This window comes from Danio rerio, chromosome 18 (genome assembly GCF_052040795.2).
Source record: "Danio rerio strain M-AB ecotype USA chromosome 18, GRCz13ab, whole genome shotgun sequence".
Lineage (NCBI taxonomy): Eukaryota > Metazoa > Chordata > Actinopteri > Cypriniformes > Danionidae > Danio > Danio rerio.
This window is the reverse complement of record NC_141038.1, coordinates 2235001-2252500: the sequence shown is the minus strand read 5'-3', so window position 1 is coordinate 2252500 and position 17500 is coordinate 2235001. Positions and strand designations below refer to the sequence as shown.

General features: G+C 36.5%; 1 protein-coding gene and 1 long non-coding RNA gene across 6 annotated transcripts in view; one reads left to right on the top strand and one right to left on the bottom strand.

The window, feature by feature from the left end:
* chst8 (carbohydrate (N-acetylgalactosamine 4-0) sulfotransferase 8) overlaps positions 1 to 17500 on the bottom strand; it is a 262164-nt gene that overhangs the window by 62227 nt on the left and 182437 nt on the right. The window lies entirely within an intron of this gene.
* LOC147839622 (uncharacterized) lies at positions 2959 to 5687 on the top strand. 2 transcript variants are annotated; one of them, XR_015514663.1, is made up of 3 exons: positions 2959 to 4107; positions 4161 to 4343; positions 4721 to 5687. It is a non-coding gene; the product is annotated as an uncharacterized LOC147839622 (long non-coding RNA). The 2 variants fall into 2 exon arrangements; XR_015514664.1 differs by having other exon boundaries at positions 4161 to 4377; positions 4540 to 5118.

Sequence of the window (17500 nt, the reverse complement as noted above, 5' to 3'; positions counted from 1 at the left end):
TATCAGTTCACTAATAGTACAGTATACTGAAGCAATCATTAACAGCCAGTTATAAATGATATAATATATACAGTATAACTTTAATATGGTTTAAAAAACACTAGAATTGACCATAGTATTTTTCTGGCAGGTACAGTGTAAATGTGGTGTGATCTGTGCTGTCGTTCTGCTGACTTTGAGAGGGTTTTCTCTTTGAAGATGCTCCGCTTTCAGGCTTCTGCGGGTCTTTTGTTGGAGTTCATGCATGCTTTTTTGCACGAGGGCAGAATTCGAAGAGCTCAACACTAATATCTCCTGCAGGACCGCATTCTTCAACATCTAGAAATGAGTGTTGCTATGCAAATGAGGTTGCCCTGCTTTCTTCTATTGTCGTGTAAGAGACAGATTCATTTATAACGGCATTCTGAAGTCAGGGCTGGGGAGAATCGGATTACATGCGATTTAAAGGCCTCGTGAAATTAGACGTTTTTTAGATTTTTGTATGAGCATGTTTGTCCTAAGGATATCTATAATCTAGTGTGCTCCAAAGACAGTGACAATATATTGAATGGCTACTGTCAAACTTTATCTTAAAATTAGATTTGGCCTGGTTTTGGAGATTCATCAGAGCAGGCAACGTTTCTCCAATCTTCTATTGTCCAGTTTTGGTGAGGCTGTGTGAATTGTAGCCTCAGTTTCCTGTTCTTAGCTGACAGGAGCGGCACCCGGTGTGGTCTTCTGCTGCTGTAGCCCATCCGCCTAAAGGTTCAACATGTTGTGCGTTCAGATCATCTTGACCATGTGTATATGCGCAAATGCATTGAGTTGCTGCCATGCGATTGGCTGATTAGAAATTTGCGTTAACAAGCAGTTGGACAGGTGTACCTATTAAAGTGGCCGGTGAGTGTATATGACCATCTACAGTACATCATATATATTAACTAATATTGCTTGCCTATTGATGAGATATTGTGGTTGATTAGTACTTATGAAGCACATAATCTGCATGATTTTGTTTCTAAACCATCATACTACATTAATAACTATTAATAAGCAGCAAATTAGTAGTTTAGAGCACCAGGAGGAAACACACAGTGACACAGGAGAACATGCAAACTCCACACAGAAATGCCAACTGGCCCAGCCGGGGCTTGAATCAGTGACCTTCTTGTGATCATGTTACCCACTGCGCCACCATGATGCCCAAATTAGTAGTTTATTGAGCTTAAATCCTAGTTAATGATTTGTTAATAGTGAGATTTAGAACTTTAAATAAAGTAGTGACCCAACATTTCGCTAAACTTCTGTAGTAGATGCTTGCAGGTTCAGTTTTTTTTCACTTAAACAAGTACATTTATTTATAACGTTTCTAATCCTATATTATTTTCAGACTGCCCTGCACCTTTTGACACTAGAAATGCACATTTGCGAGATTTCAATTAATGTTTCATATGTTCCCTCTTGAAGGGACACCAGAGAGGACGACTAAAAGGGCCTTTTCGATGTTTTTTCCCTCCTGCCTTTTGAACATGCAGATCTGCTTTGCTTTTCCACAGGGACATCTGGCCCAGATAAAGGCAACACTGCACTAACCCACACAAGCAAATCAAATCATTTACAGTAGCACACACACACACACACATGCACGCACACACGCACACACACACACACACACACACACACACACACACACACACACACACACACACACACACACACACACACACACACACACATACACACTCTCCAAAACCCGACGAATGTAATGAAATGAAATGTGTGTTGATGCATAGTATAGGTAAAATTAATTGATTCTAGTGCATTTAATAAAAAAAGAAGCCAATATGGGTGCATCACATCGAGAGTGTACATAATATTACAATAGTTCATCCGCCTACTGTCAGTTATTTACAAAAATACAGGATTTTTACATTCTTGACATATGGGTCAGCGGGTAACCATCCAGAACGCATTAGACACAGCTTAGCAACACTCTAAAGTTACTCAAAACACCTTAGCAACCACATAGCAACATGTTAGACATCTCTCAGAACACCTTAGCAACCGTATAGTAACATATTAAAACTCCCAGGACACACATAGCAACACATAAATTATCCTCCTGAAGACCTTAGCAACCTTATATCAACATGCTAAAAATACACAGAGCACCTTATAAACCACATAACATAGTCATAAATCACTCAGAACACCTTAGCAACTGCATGGAAACACATTAAAAAACTCAACAAAAACATAGTATTGCTGATCGCTCAATATACCATAGCAACTGAACATTTACACATTAAAAATACAAAGAAAGCCTTAGCAACTGCATAGCAATACATTAAAAGTCAATCAGAACAGCATAGCAACATTCTGAAAAATGACTCAGAACACCTTAGCAACTGCATTGTAGAAAAAACAAAATCAAAACACCCTAGCAACCATATAGCAGTGTTACACATCACCCAGTACACCCAGCATTATATTAGAAAAGGTCACAATGCTATGATATATGGCATTGGCTGGTCTGAGTGTTTCAGAAAATGCTGATCTACTGAGATTTTCACGCACAACCATCTCTAGGGTTTACAGAGAATGGTCCGACAAGGAGGAAATATTCAGTGAGCGGCAGCTCTGTGGGCAACCGAGGTCTGCAGAAGAGCATCTCTGAACACGCAACACGTCCAACCTTGAGGAGGATGGGCTACAGCAGCAGAAGACCACACCGGGTGCCGCTCCTGTCAGCTAAGAACAGGAAACTGAGGCTACAATTCACACAGACTCACCAAAACTGGACAATAGAAGATTGGAGAAACGTTGCCTGCTCTGATGAGTCTCCATTTCTGCTGACACATTTGGATGGTCGGGTCAGAATTTGGCCTCAACAACATGAAAGCATGGATCATCCTGCCTTGTATCAGCGGTTCAGGCTGCTGGTGGTGGTGGTGTAATGGTGTGGGGGAGATTTTCTTGGCACACTTTGGGCTCATTAGTACCAATTGAGCATCAACGCCACAGCCTACCTGAGTATTGTTGTTGACCATGTCCATCCTTTTATGAGCACAGTGTCTCCATCTTCTGATGGCTACTTCCAGCAGGATAACGCACCATGTCATAGGGTGTGAATCATCTCAGACTGGTTCCTTGAACATGACACTGTACTCAAATGGCCTCCACAGTCACCAGATCACAATCCAATAGAGCAGCTTTGGGATGTGGTGGAACAGGAGGTTGGCATCACGGATGTGCAGCTGACAAATCTGCAGCAACTGTGTGATGCTATCATGTCAATATGGAGCAAAATCTCTGAGGAATATTTCCAGTATCTTGTTGAATCTACGCCATGAAGGATTAAGGCAGTTCTGAAGGCAAATGAGGGTCCAACCCGGTACAAGTAAGGTGTACCTAATATTGTGGCCGGTGAGTGTATATGTTTTCCACCACAGAATGTGATTAATCAGTCATTTTGATCATTATTTTTGCTAATTAATATTTTATTTCAGTTTATTTTTCAGTGACTGATATTTTTAATCATCTTTAGTTATTCATTTATAGTAAATTTTCTGATTTATTTCAGGTAACAAAAATGTTTTTTGACCAACAGGTGTTTACTAAAATAACTTTGGGTTCACATTGCCTGACCAGATGTTCAGCTTCGGAAGAATCATCTCAGAGAAACAGTTTGAAAAGCACAGTAAAGTGTCTCCTGTCTCTTTAAAAGTGTTTCTTCAATCCTGCAGATCTGCATGTGTGTTTCTGCTCACGATTCACACCATGACTCATTCAGCAACAACCCAAGCAGCAGATTCTCTGCAGATCTGGAGTTAAAGAAGAGCCACGGCAGGATTAGAAAGTGTTGATAAGAGTTTCCAGCAGCTCAGATTTTCATGAAACATTACAACAGCAATTTATAGTGAATACAATAGTGCTTCTGAACCAGTATTGAACTGATCTGTTGACGTGATTCTATCATTGCTATGGTAACTCACATAATATAGTAATTGATCTGTTGTGTTGATTCTATTGTTGCTAGGGCAACACAACATCTACAGTAATTGATCTGTTGTGGTGATTCTATCGTTGCTATGGTAATGCAACAACGATAGTAATTGATCTGTTGTGGTGATTCTATTGTTGCTAGGGTAACTTAACAACTATAGTAATTGATCTGTTAGGGTGATTCTATCGTTGCTATGGTAACGCAACAACTATAGTAATTGATCTGTTGTGGTGATTCTATTGTTGCTAGGGTAACACAACAACTACAGTAATTGATCTGTTATGGGGATTCTATCGTTGCTATGGTAACATAACAACTATAGTAATTGATCTGTTGTGGTGATTCTATCGTTGCTAGGGTAACACAACAACTACAGTAATTGATCTTTTATGGTAATTCTATCGTTGCTACGGTAACACAACAACTATAGAAATTGCTTTGTTGTGGTGATTCTATAGTTGCTATGGTAACACAACAACTATAGCATTTGATCTGTTGTCTTGATTCTATCATTGCTATGGTAACACACCTACTGTACTAATTGATCTGTTGAGGTGATACTATAGTTGCTATGGAAACACAACAACTGTAGTAATTGATCTGTTGTGGTGATTCTATTGTTGCTAGGTTAACACAACAACTACAGTAATTGATCTGTTATAGTGATTCTATCGTTGCTATGGTAACACAACAACTATAGTAATTGATCTGTTGTGGTGATTCTATCGTTGCTAGGGTAACGCGACAACTATAGTAATTGATCTGTTATGGTGATTCCATTGTTGCTATGGTAACACAACAACTATAGTAAATGATCTGTTGTGGTGATTCTATAGTTGCTAGGGTAACACAACAACTCCAGTAATTTACCTGTTTTGGTGATTCTATTGTTGTTATGGTAACACAACAACTATAGTAATTGATCCTATCGTTGCTATGGTCACACAACAACTACAGTAATTGATCTGTTGTAGCGATTGTACAGTTGCTATAGTAACACAACAACTATAGTAATTTCACATTTGTGGTTATTCTACAGTTGCTATGGTAACACAACAACTATATTAATTATTCTTTTGTGGTGATTCCACAGTTGCTATGGTAACACAACAACTATAGTAATTGATCTGTTGCGGTGTAAAAACACTATACAGGTCTGTATTTACTATAAATTACTATGGTATTTTGTTCATGGTGGCTCCAGCTGTAACTTTACTACTGTATATAGACTGTTGATCTGCATCAAGCAAGACTAAAAGAGGCTTAATTGAGGCAGTGAGGGTGTGAAGCGGTGTCTGTGCGTCCCGGCTGGATAAATATTGACTGTAGTGGAGCAGATGGCCGGTGTTGGAGAGGCAGAGTCCGGGATCAGGACTGACATCTGCTCTGGTGTACGTCAGAGGACAAAATTACTGCGCAACCACACATACAGCTGAAGTCTGAATTATTAGCCCCCCTGATTTATCAGCCCTCTCTGTATATATTTTCATCGAATTTCTAAAATTGAAGATTTGCTCAACACATTTCCAACCATAATAGTTTTAATATCTAACTTCAAATAACTAATAACTGGTTTCTTTTATCTTTGCCATGATGACAGCACATAATATTTGACGAGATATTCTTCAAGACACTAGCATTCAGCTGGGAAACACCCATACACACTCAGACACACTCATACATTACAGCCAAGCTAGTTCATCAATCACCTATAGCGCATGTGTTTGGACTGTGGGGGAAACCGGAGCACCTGGAGGAAACCCATGCCAACACAGGGAGAACATGCAAACTCCGCACAGAAATGACAACTGACCCTGCCGGGACTTGAACCAGCGACCTTCTTACTGTGAGAAGCAGTGCTAACCACTATAGATTATAATACTATGTAATATAAGACGACAGGATAGAATCAAACAGAGTAGTTGTGGATGCAGAAATAAGCAGTGAAAGCGTCAGACGTTCAGATAATTGAAGCTCAGCCATTTCTGCTCTTTCTCCCTCAGCTCAGAGACTCTAATGAAGACTGAAGGATCCTCAGACGTTTCTCAGCGTCCCTCAGGAGTTTTCTCCATCATTTGCACAATCTGATCTCCTGAATGAAATCTCTTCTGTCCTGCAAATCAATGAGTCTTAATATCGTCTGAACCGAAGCCACAGGCAGAGTTTCTGAACATGTCGGATCTCCATCAGACCCTCTGCTACACTGTAAAAAATATCTGTATATTAGCAGTTTTCTGTATTTAGTAAGTCAGGTTTTTATTTATTTCTGCTTTTGAAGCGCATTATGAGGCCTTCATCTTTCTTTTGACAACTTTTAACCTTGAAAGTGAGTTTTATGAACATGTTTAATAGGTTAAATTGCGATATCGTCTGGGTTGGTGTTTTATATTACGCTGTAAACACTTTGTACTAAACTGCAAGTACATTTTCTGCTATATTACTTATTTCTCTACATTGTATGGTGCTTGAGAAAGCCAAAATACTGTTAAAGTACATAAACTTCCTCTTCTTCTTCTTAAACTATTTTAAGAATGTATCTTTTACTAGACTGTTCATACTACAACCAACAAAGTTAAGTTATAAATTAAGCTGCTCTATCTTTTCCAACTGAACCGACTTACGGTTTTCCCAAAACTGACCTGGAAAATTCGGAAACGTCCCTTTGACTTAACATGGGACTAAATTTTGTGAACTCATAACTTTCCGCCAGACTGTCAAACAGACTTAAGTTTGGGCTCATTTAACTCAGACTACCAATCTGCCAATCACTGATGACCTTTCAACTTACTAGCCACACCCTGGCAACCACTTATGGCACCTTAGCAACTGTCCCATACACTTCCATTATCAAAAACTACCTTTAGATTGGACATACTGATAACCAATCCATACTAACAATACATTAATACATAGAAACATACTAACGACATACTGCAAACATGCTAGCAACATGCTAATTTATGCTAGAAACATGCTAGCATAATGCTAATTCAAACTAGAACTATGTTAATTTAAGTTAGCTACTGCCTTGAAACAACTCATATTACCTTAGCAAACCCCTAACAACACCTTAGCAACGACCTAGCAATGCCTTAGCAACTGCCTAGCAACCACTCAGAACACCCTAGCAATCACCTAGCAACTTTATAGCAAAGACCTAGAATATCACAGCAACCACCTAGCAACACCTTAGCAACCACTTAGCAACGCCTTAGCATCCGCCTAGCAACCACTCAGAACACCCTAGCAACTTCATGCCAATGATCTAGAATACCATGACAACCACCGAGCAACCACTCAGAACACCATAGCAACCACCTATCAACACCTTAGCAACACCTTAGCAACTGCCTAGCAACGCCTTAGCAACACCTTAGCAAACGCCAAGCAACACCTTAGTAACCACCTAGCAACATCTTAGCAACCACATAGCAACACCTTAGCAACCACCTATCAATGACTTAGCAACCACCTAGCAACTAATCAAAATACCATAGCATCCACCTAGCAACACCTTAGCAACCACATAGCAGCACCTTAGCAACTGCCTAGCAATGCCTTAGCAACCACCTAGCAACTAATCAGAACACCCAAGCAACCACCTAGCAAACCTTAGCAACAACCTATTAGAACACCTTAGCAACCACCTAGCAACACCCTAGCAACCACCTAGCAACACCTTAGCAATGACCCAGAACAACATAGCAACTGCTTAGCAACACCTAGGCAATGCCTTAGCAACTGTCTAGCAGTCACTCAGAACACCCAAGCAACCGCCTAGTAACCACTCAGAACAACTTGGGAACTGCTTAGCAACACCTTAGCCTACACCATAGCAACCGCCTAGCAACACCTTAGCAAGCACTCAAAACACCCTAGCAACGCCTTAGCAGCCATCCAGAACCCCCTATCAACTGCCTAGCGAGAAACATGCCAATCCATACTAGAAACATGCTAACACACATGTACGTATCTATATATGCCGACTTTGTCAAACTTTGTGAAAACTACTTCAGTTATTTAAACATTTAAACTACTTCAAACTTTCAGACGAGGCTTTTTTAAAGCCACCATAAAGTTTGTCTATGAACTTGACTTTTCTAGTATTAATTTTTATGCATTATATTATCTCAAACTACTAAAATGCTAAACTGTAGAGTTGAATTTTCAACATCAGAAGCTGACAGAGCAGAGGTCAACATCCCATAATGCAATTCACAACCGGAAATGAATGAAAAACCCACAATACAGAAAGTGTTCATTAACAGAGATGTTTGACAGTGCACAGACGGAAATGAATGGAGTTTAATGATTTCTCCATCTTTAACAATCACAAGCGTGTCTCGTCTCCATCTGAGTGTCCTTCAGCTGTCAGCACACACACATACAGCAGCGTCTCTTCACTTTCCAGCACAAACATGTCATTAAAATACTCTTAAAACACAGAGTTTGGGCTGCTGGTGCTTGCAGAATGAGGTTATCATTCATCCACTTTCCTTCCGTTTATTGCCTTAATTATCAGGGGTTGCCACAGCGGAATGAATCGCCAGCTATTCAGCATGTTTTAAACAGCAGATGCCCTTTCAGCTGTAACCCAGTACTAGGAAACCCATACACACTCATTCACACACACTCATACACCGACCGATTTAGTTTATTTAATTGATCTATAGCTCATGTGTTTGGACTGTGGGGGAAACCGGAGCACCCGGATTAATTTCAGTACTTCTGAAATCTTGTTTAAGGTTACAATCAGTTTTATTTACACTTTACATATCTTTTACATATTTCATTTTTAATAAATCTTCCACAATCTTCATTCATATAAATTAAATTAAATTAAATTAAATTAAATTTAATTTAATTTAATTTAATTTAATTTAATTTAATTTAATTTAATTTAATTTAATTTAATTTAATTTAATTTAATTTAATTTAAGCATTTTATGAATTAATTAATTTCTTTTTTTAAACTTTTTTTCAAGTCAAATTACATTTCAATACATTTTTATTTAATCCCCTTCTACATTAATCTAATTTATTTTTAGCTTTAAATTTTTTTTTATTATTATTTTATAGCCTTTTGGCTTTAGTAATTTCAATACTTCTTTAATCTTGTTTAATGTTCTTCCAAAGGCAACAAGGTTGTATGCATTTATTATTAACAGTTTTACATTAGTTTTACATCTTATTTTTAATAAATCATAAACAATCTCCCTTCATATTGCTTGAATTGAATTTAAATAAAATAAAATAAAATAAAATTAAATTAAATTAAATTAAATTAAATTAAATTAAATTAAATTAAATTAAATTAAATTAGTGTGGAAGATAGATGCTTGACCAATGTTATAGGAGAAGAGCATCAGGAAAAAATAAATATACATATATAAAATGTTACAATAAAATATGTTTGAAAATATTTTTATACTTTAAAAAAATGCTATCCTAAGTTTGAGTTGAAGTATTAAATTAAATTAAATTAAATTAAATTAAATTAAATTAAATTAAATTAAATTAAATTAAATTAAATTAAATTAAATTAAATTAAATTAAATTTAATTTAATTTAATTTAATTTAATTATAAAAAAATACAAATAAAATTTAGTGTGGAGAGAAATAGATGCTTGACCAATGAAATATAAGAAGAACATAACCTTATTGGAAATAGAAATGTTGCACATAACTAAATAGCTTTAAAAATGCAAATAAATAAATAAATAAATAAATAAATGAATAAATAAATAAATAAAATCTTGCTGCTTTTGCAAAAAAATTGATTGAAATCACTAAATTTAATTTAATTTAATTTAATTTAATTTAATTTAATTTAATTTAATTTAATTTAATTTAATTTAATTTAAATTAATTTAATTTAATTTATTTTAATTTATTTTATTTTATTTTATTTTATTTTATTTTATTTTATTTTTATTCTACTTTAGTCTTAGAGTTTCAGCAATTTTAGTACTTCAACTCAGACTTAAGATTTTTTAAAGATTTTTATTGTTTATTTTAGTAATTTCAGTACTTGTTCTTACAAAGGCAACACATTTATAATTTAAGTATTATATATATATATATATATATATATATATATATATATATATATATATATATATATATATATATATATATATATATATATAAATATATATTTCAATAAAAGTTTAACTTAATTTAGTATAATTGTACTTTAGTCTTAATTTAATTTAATTTTGTAGCTTTTGTGTCGGTTTTAGTCATTTCAGTATACTTAAATCTTGTTTTTGTCAAGTTTTAACACGTTTAACTTATATTTTAATGTAACATTTTATTTACATGCAGCAGCAAAGTGGCTCAGTGTTTAGCACAGTGGCCTCACAGAAAAAAGGTCACGGGTTCGAGTCCCGGCTGGGTCAGCTAGCATTTCTGTGTGGAGTTTGCATGTTCTCCCTGTGTTGGTGCAAGTTTCCCCTGGGTGCTCCGGTTTCCCCCACAGTTCAAACACATGCGGTATAGGGGAATTGATTGACTAAATTGGCCATAGTGTAAGAGTGTGTGAATGAGTGTGTATGGGTGTTTCCCAGAACTGGGATACGACTGGAAGGGCATCTGCTGTGTAAAACATATGCCGGAATAGTTAACGGTTCATTCTGCTGTAGTGACCCCTGCTAAGCTGAAGGACAATGAATAAATGAATGAACGTAACATGCTATTTTATATGTATTTGATTCCTGGTGTGCTTCTGATGTTGTTGGTCAAGCAGAGCTTTTATCTACAGTGATCATGTTGTTTTCCTGCTGTAAATCCTCCACAATCTCCCTCCACATTGTTGCTGTAAGTGGGAGGAAAAAACTGCAGCACGTTGCACAAAAACCCCACAATTACAGCGTGACATTCTGCAAATGGTAAAAATAATCTGCGCTGGAGTTGAATGACAGTGTGGTCTTATTAACCCGTCGTCATCCGTCCCACAGCAGCTCTGACATTTCCACAAATATCTGACATTCATGAAGCCCAGCTCAAACTCACCGTCCGCTCTATTTACAGATCTCAGTACAGCTTCAGCAGGACTCACACTTTTGCAGTGTTTATGTCAAACCATTAACCGTGATTATCCCACAGGGCGGCTGAATGCTTGATTCTAACAGCTGTTTGGTTATTTTCAGATAAACACACAGCTAATGTAGTTCCGGCAGGTTTTGAGTGCATTAAAGCTCCATATCACTACGCTGAAGGATTTCAGTTATTTCATAGTTACAACAGTCAAATACTCAATTCTGATTGGCTGATGAGCACTCTAAGGTGTTTGGTTGTTCTCAGATAAACACACAGCTAAAGTAGTTCCGGTCGGTCAAGCACATTATAGCTGCATATCACTACATTAAGTGATTTTACTTATTACAGCTGCATAATGGTCGAATACTTAATTCTGATTGGCTGATCAACATTCTAATGTGTGCCGTTACTTTGAGATAAAGTAGCTCCGGCAGGTTTTGAGCACATTCCAGCTCCATATCACTACGTTACAGGATTTAAGTTATTTCAAAGCTACAACAGACAAATACTTGATTCTGATTGGCTGATGAGCACTCTAAGGTGTTTGGTTATTTTCAGATAAATGCACAGCTAAAGTAGCTCCGGCAGGTTTTGAGCACATCACAGCTCCATATTACTGCGCTGAACGATTTCAGTAATTACACATTTACATAACAGTCAAATACTCCATTCTGATTGGCTGATGAACATTTTAATGTGTGCCGTTACTTTCAGCAAAAGTAGATCCGGCAGGTTTTGAGCACATCACAGCTCCACATCACTACGCTGAATGATTTCAGTTATTTCAAAGCTACAACAGACAAATACTTGATTCTGATTGGCTGATATCATTGTAAGGTGCTTTTTTTTAGATAAACACACAGTTAAAATAGTTCCTGCAGGTTTTGAGCTCATTACAGCGCCACATCACTGCGCTGAATGATTTCCGTTATTTCACAGATACAACAGTCAAATGCTCCATTCTGATTGGCTGATGAGAATTTTACAGTGTTCCGTGGTTTTTAGATAAACACACAGTTAAAGTAGTTCCGGCAGGTTTTAAGTGGATCACAGCTCCATATCACTACATTGAATGATTTCAGTTATTTCATAGTTACAACAGTCAAATACTCCATTCTGATTGGCTGATGAGCACTCTAAAGTGTGTCGTGCTTTTCTTATGTTTACAAATGAATAAATGAACAAATGAATGAACGAATACATTAATAAATGAACATGATTAATTTATATAAAGGCGACGCAGTGGGTAGCACATTCGCCTCACAGCAAGAAGGTCTCTGGGTCGCTGGTTCGATTCTCGGCTCAGTTGGCGTTTCTGTGTGGAGTTTGCATGTTCTCCCTGCGTTCGCGTGGGTTTCCTCTGGGTGCTCCGGTTTCCCCCACAGTCCAAAGACATGCGGTACAGGTGAATTGGGTACGCTAAATTGTCCGTAGTGTATGAATGTGTGTGGATGTTTCCCAGAGATGGGTTGCGGCTGGAGGGCATCCGCTGCGTAAAAACTTGCTGGATAAGTTGGCGGTTCATTCCGCTGTGGCGACCCCAGATTAATAAAGAGATTAAGCCAACAAGAAAATGAATGAATGAATTTATATAAAAATTTGTAAATAATTGTAAAATAATTGAATATTTCCAAAAGTTACTAAAAAAAGTTACTAAATTGGTCTTCAATTATACATATATATATATATATATATATATATATATATATATATATATATATATATATATATATATATATATATATATATATATATATATATATATAAAAACCGAGATAGCTCTATATCTAAAAACCCACAGCCCTTATTTTTCAAAGTGTGAGAGTGTTTTACCAAATCTTCAACAGTGAGTTGGTAAAGTTGGGTTCATGTTGTGCGTTAGTTTTCATTTCTGTCCTTATTCGTCCTCCGCAGGGAATTGACTTCAGTGCTGCTCAGTTAACCTGTTTCTGGCATGTGTGTGTGTGTGTGTGTGTCTGATGTGAGCACAGGTTTGATGTGATCCGTCTGCACTGAATGACATGTTTTTCCTGAAGATGACAGATTCCTCCAGCATGGCGCCTGTATATGTTGTCACCGCACCACATTTTTAGCATGAATAATGGAGTTGGCCTTGAAAACGTTTCCTTGACTGTTCAGACGGATCCGTGACCTGAAACACTCTTAAACCTATTCCTCATTTATTCCTCTAAACTCATTACAAGGCCAGAGGAAGCGGCTTTTATTAAATATTAATGCACTCAGAGATTATATAAGCCTTTATAAATGACTCCTGCAATTTTCTGTAACAAGACAGATAATATTATTCCTCATTGCTGGTAGTGTGTTCTAGCTAAACACAAAAGATGGCTATTAAATTTGAGCCTGTGCTTGAACCACCAGCTTTCATTGCAAGTCAGTTCAACAGTATATATATATATATATATATATATATATATATATATATATATATATATATATATATATATATAATACAGTGCAGTCTCATTGGTCTAAATTGCTTAAATTCTGCTCCACATGGTTGGTTATTAAACATCTATATATAGTGCTGTGTAGCTCCACCCACTGTGCAATCTTATTGGTCTAAAATGATATATTGTTATATAGCTCCACCCACTTTCCAATCTCATTGGCTAAAATTCCACATGGTTGAATATTAAACATCTGAATACAGTGCTGTGTAGCTCCGCCCACTTTGCAATCTCATTTACTAAAATTCTACACGGTTAAATATTAAACATCTATATACTGTGCTGTGTAGCTCCGCCCACTGTGCAATCTCATTGACTAAAATTCTACTCAGTAAATATTAAACATCTATATACTGTACTGTGTAGCTCCGCCCACTGCGCAGTCTCATTGGCTAAAATTCCACATGGTTGAATATTAAACATCTATATACTGTGCTGTGTAGCTTCGCCCACTGCGCAGTCTCATTGGCTAAAAATCCACATGGTTGAAATATAAACATCTCTATACTGTGCTGTGTAGCCCCGCCCACTGTGCAGTGTCATTGGCTAAAAGTTCACATGGTTGAATATTAAACATATACAATGTTGTGTAGCTCCACCTACTATGCAATTTAATTGATTAGGAATCCACATGGTTAATCATTAAACATCCATACAGTGCTGAGTAGCTCTGCCCACTGCACAGTCTCATTGGCTAAAATTCCATACAGTTGAACATTAAACATCTGTACACTGTGCTGTGTAGCTCCGCCCACTGTGCAATCTCATTGGCTAAAATTCCACACGGTTGTATATTAAATATCTCTATGTTGTGTAGCTCCATCCACTATGCAATCTCATTGGCTAAAATACACGGTTGAATATTAAACACCTATACATATATTGCTGTGTAGCTCCACCCACTGTGCAATCTCATTGCTCCAAAATTATATCTTGCTATGTAGCTCCGCCCACTAGGAATTCCAATTGGTCTAAAATTTCACATGGTTGAATATTAAACATCTATATCCAGTGCTGTGTAGCTCCGCCCACTATGCAGTGTCATTGGCTAAAAGTCCACATGGTTAAATATTAAACATCTATATACAATGTTGTGTAGCTCCACCTACTGTGCTATCTCATTGGATAAAATTCCACACGGTTGAATATTAAACATCTATATACAATGCTGTGTAGCTCCGCCCACTGCACAGTTTCATTGGCTAAAATTCTAAGACACGCCTGCCACTAAAACACTAAGGCATGCCTCCCACCAGTGCCAGTACACAGTACAGCCACAGTGCGCTGCTACTCGTGTAATATAGCTCAATTCTAATATTAATTAATTTAAAAAGTTTTTTTTTTAGGATCGTAAGTTTAAAATTTGAGTATTATATTGTAAAGAAATGACACAAAACAATTTAATATTCATAAGCTGTGAATCTGCAGCAGATCAGAATGTATAATGCGCAAATAAAGCCATATGTCATGTTGTGTTTTCCTGGATTTCTGCTCTGGTCATTGGTCAAATCACTGCCAGCTCTGACAGACGAGCTGAAGCCGGCGACGTGTTTATTCCTGGAGAATAATGGCTGTAATTGCTAAACAAGTGCTTGATTGATCCTCTATTGAGTGTGTGCCGTCAGTGAAGGATGTGTTTAACCAGAGACGCTGAAACCAGAGTCTCCACATTCCCACAGAGAGCAGCAGATCCGGCTGACCCTTTATCAACAGCACACACACACACACACACACACACACACACACACACACACACACACACACACACACACACACACACACACACCTCTTCACATGCAGGATACATAGTCATTAATACATTTATTTTATTTTTCAGCTTAGTCCCTTTACTGATCCGGGGTCGCCACAGTGGAATGAACCACCAACTTATCCAGCACGTTTTTATGCAGCGGATGCCCTTCCAGCCACAACCCATCTCCAGGAAAAGGATACATAGTGAGCAAGGAAATTGTCCATTAATTTCCTTTCGGCTAAGTCCCTTTATTCATCAGGGGTCACCTCAGCGGAATGAACCGCCAACTTATCCAGCTTATGTTTTACACAGTGGATGCCCTTCCAGCTGCAACCCAGTACCGGGAAACACCCATACACACTCATTCTCACACACACACACACACACACACAGACACACAGACACACACACACACACTACAGCCAACTTAGTTAATCAATTTCCCTATAGCGCATGTGCAACTATGCAAGCCCATGGCAACATGGGGAAAACATACTCCACACACAAATGCCAACTGGCCCAGCCGGGTCTCGAACCAGCAACCTTTTTGCTGTTAGGCCACAATTCTAACCACTAAGCTACCGTGCCGCCCCGCAAGAAAATTGTATTGCAATAAAATAAATTAATACATCCATTTTTTTTCTGTTGTATGCACTTTAAAAAGTATGCACTTTGTTTAATTATTTACTTACTTATTTACTTATTTGTTTGTTTATTTATTTACTTATTTTCTATTTTTTTTTATGTATTTATTTATTGATCTACTTATTCAGTTTATTTTTTATTTACTTATTTATTTACTAATTTGTTTATTTATTTATCTCCTTATTTTTGTATTCATTTGTTTGTTTGTTTACCTTTTACTTATTTATTTGTTTATTTATATACTTATGTATTTATTTACTTATTTATTTCTTTACTTAAATATTTACTAATTTATTTTTGTATTTATTTATTTGTCTACTTATTTAGTTTATTAATTAATTTATTTATCTACTTATTTTTTATTGTTTTATTTGCTTATTTATTTATTTACTTATTTATTTACTAATTTGTTTATTTATTTATTTATCATTTTTTTGTTTGTGTGTTTATTTATTTATTCATTTATTAATGTATTTATTTATTATTTACCTATTTATTTTTATATATTTTATTATTTTTTATTTACTTATTTGTTTGTTTATTTATTTACTGATTAATGTACCATTTTTATTTATTTATCTACTTATTTATTTGTTTGTTTGTTTATTTATTTATTCAATAATTAATAAACTTTTTATTTGTTTATTTATTTACTTATTTAATTATTTTTTAATTAATTAATTAATTAATTTATTAATTTATTTATTTATTTATTGGACTGTGGGGGAAACAGGAGCACCCAAAGTAAACCCATGCCAAGACGGGGAGAACATGCAAACTCCACACAGAAACACAAAATGGCACAGCCGGGACTTGAACCAGGGATCTTCTTGCATTGAGGCCACAGTGCTAACCACTGAGCCATCATGCTGCTCTGTATGTATTTTTTCCTTCGCAAAAAAAAAAAAACATACTTTGAGGATGCAGTATACGGTTCTGGATGAGTCACGAGCTCAGATCTCCATCACAATGACTCACAGAGAGCTTCATTCACACCTGAAGATCCGCATCGCACCTTTATTTAGGGTGCAAATTAATCTGCCACTTACCCAAAACACGCTGCAACTTTCTGTGCGTCACTCTTTCCTCCTAATTATGTGCATCTCTGTTTCACACGCTCTAAATATAGCCTCTAATTCAATGATTGCTGTTTATGCATAAGCGCTCTCGCTGCTGCTTTCATCGCATTTCTCTTTAAGCATCAGCAGAGGAGCGCCCGCCGTGTTTCCTGATCTCTAATGAAATTACTGCGATCTGCCAGACTCTTCGTCTGCACTTGAGAAAGGAGGAATGGAGACTTATGGGTTTCAAATAGAATTTAGAGGCAGGCTGGCTTTCTCAGAGGCAGCTCCGCGTCTATTACAGCGCTCAGGCGGAGGGTTTACCGTATATGAAATCACATAAATATCACTGACATATGAAAACAGGTTCATGCAGGGTGCAGAACTGACACACGCCACATTTCACTTGAGCCAAAATGGCGTTTGGTAAACAATTTTCTAAACCTAATTTATACTCAGGATAATAATAATAATAATAATAATAATAATAATAATAATAATAATAATAATAATAATAATAATAATAATAATAATTATTATTAT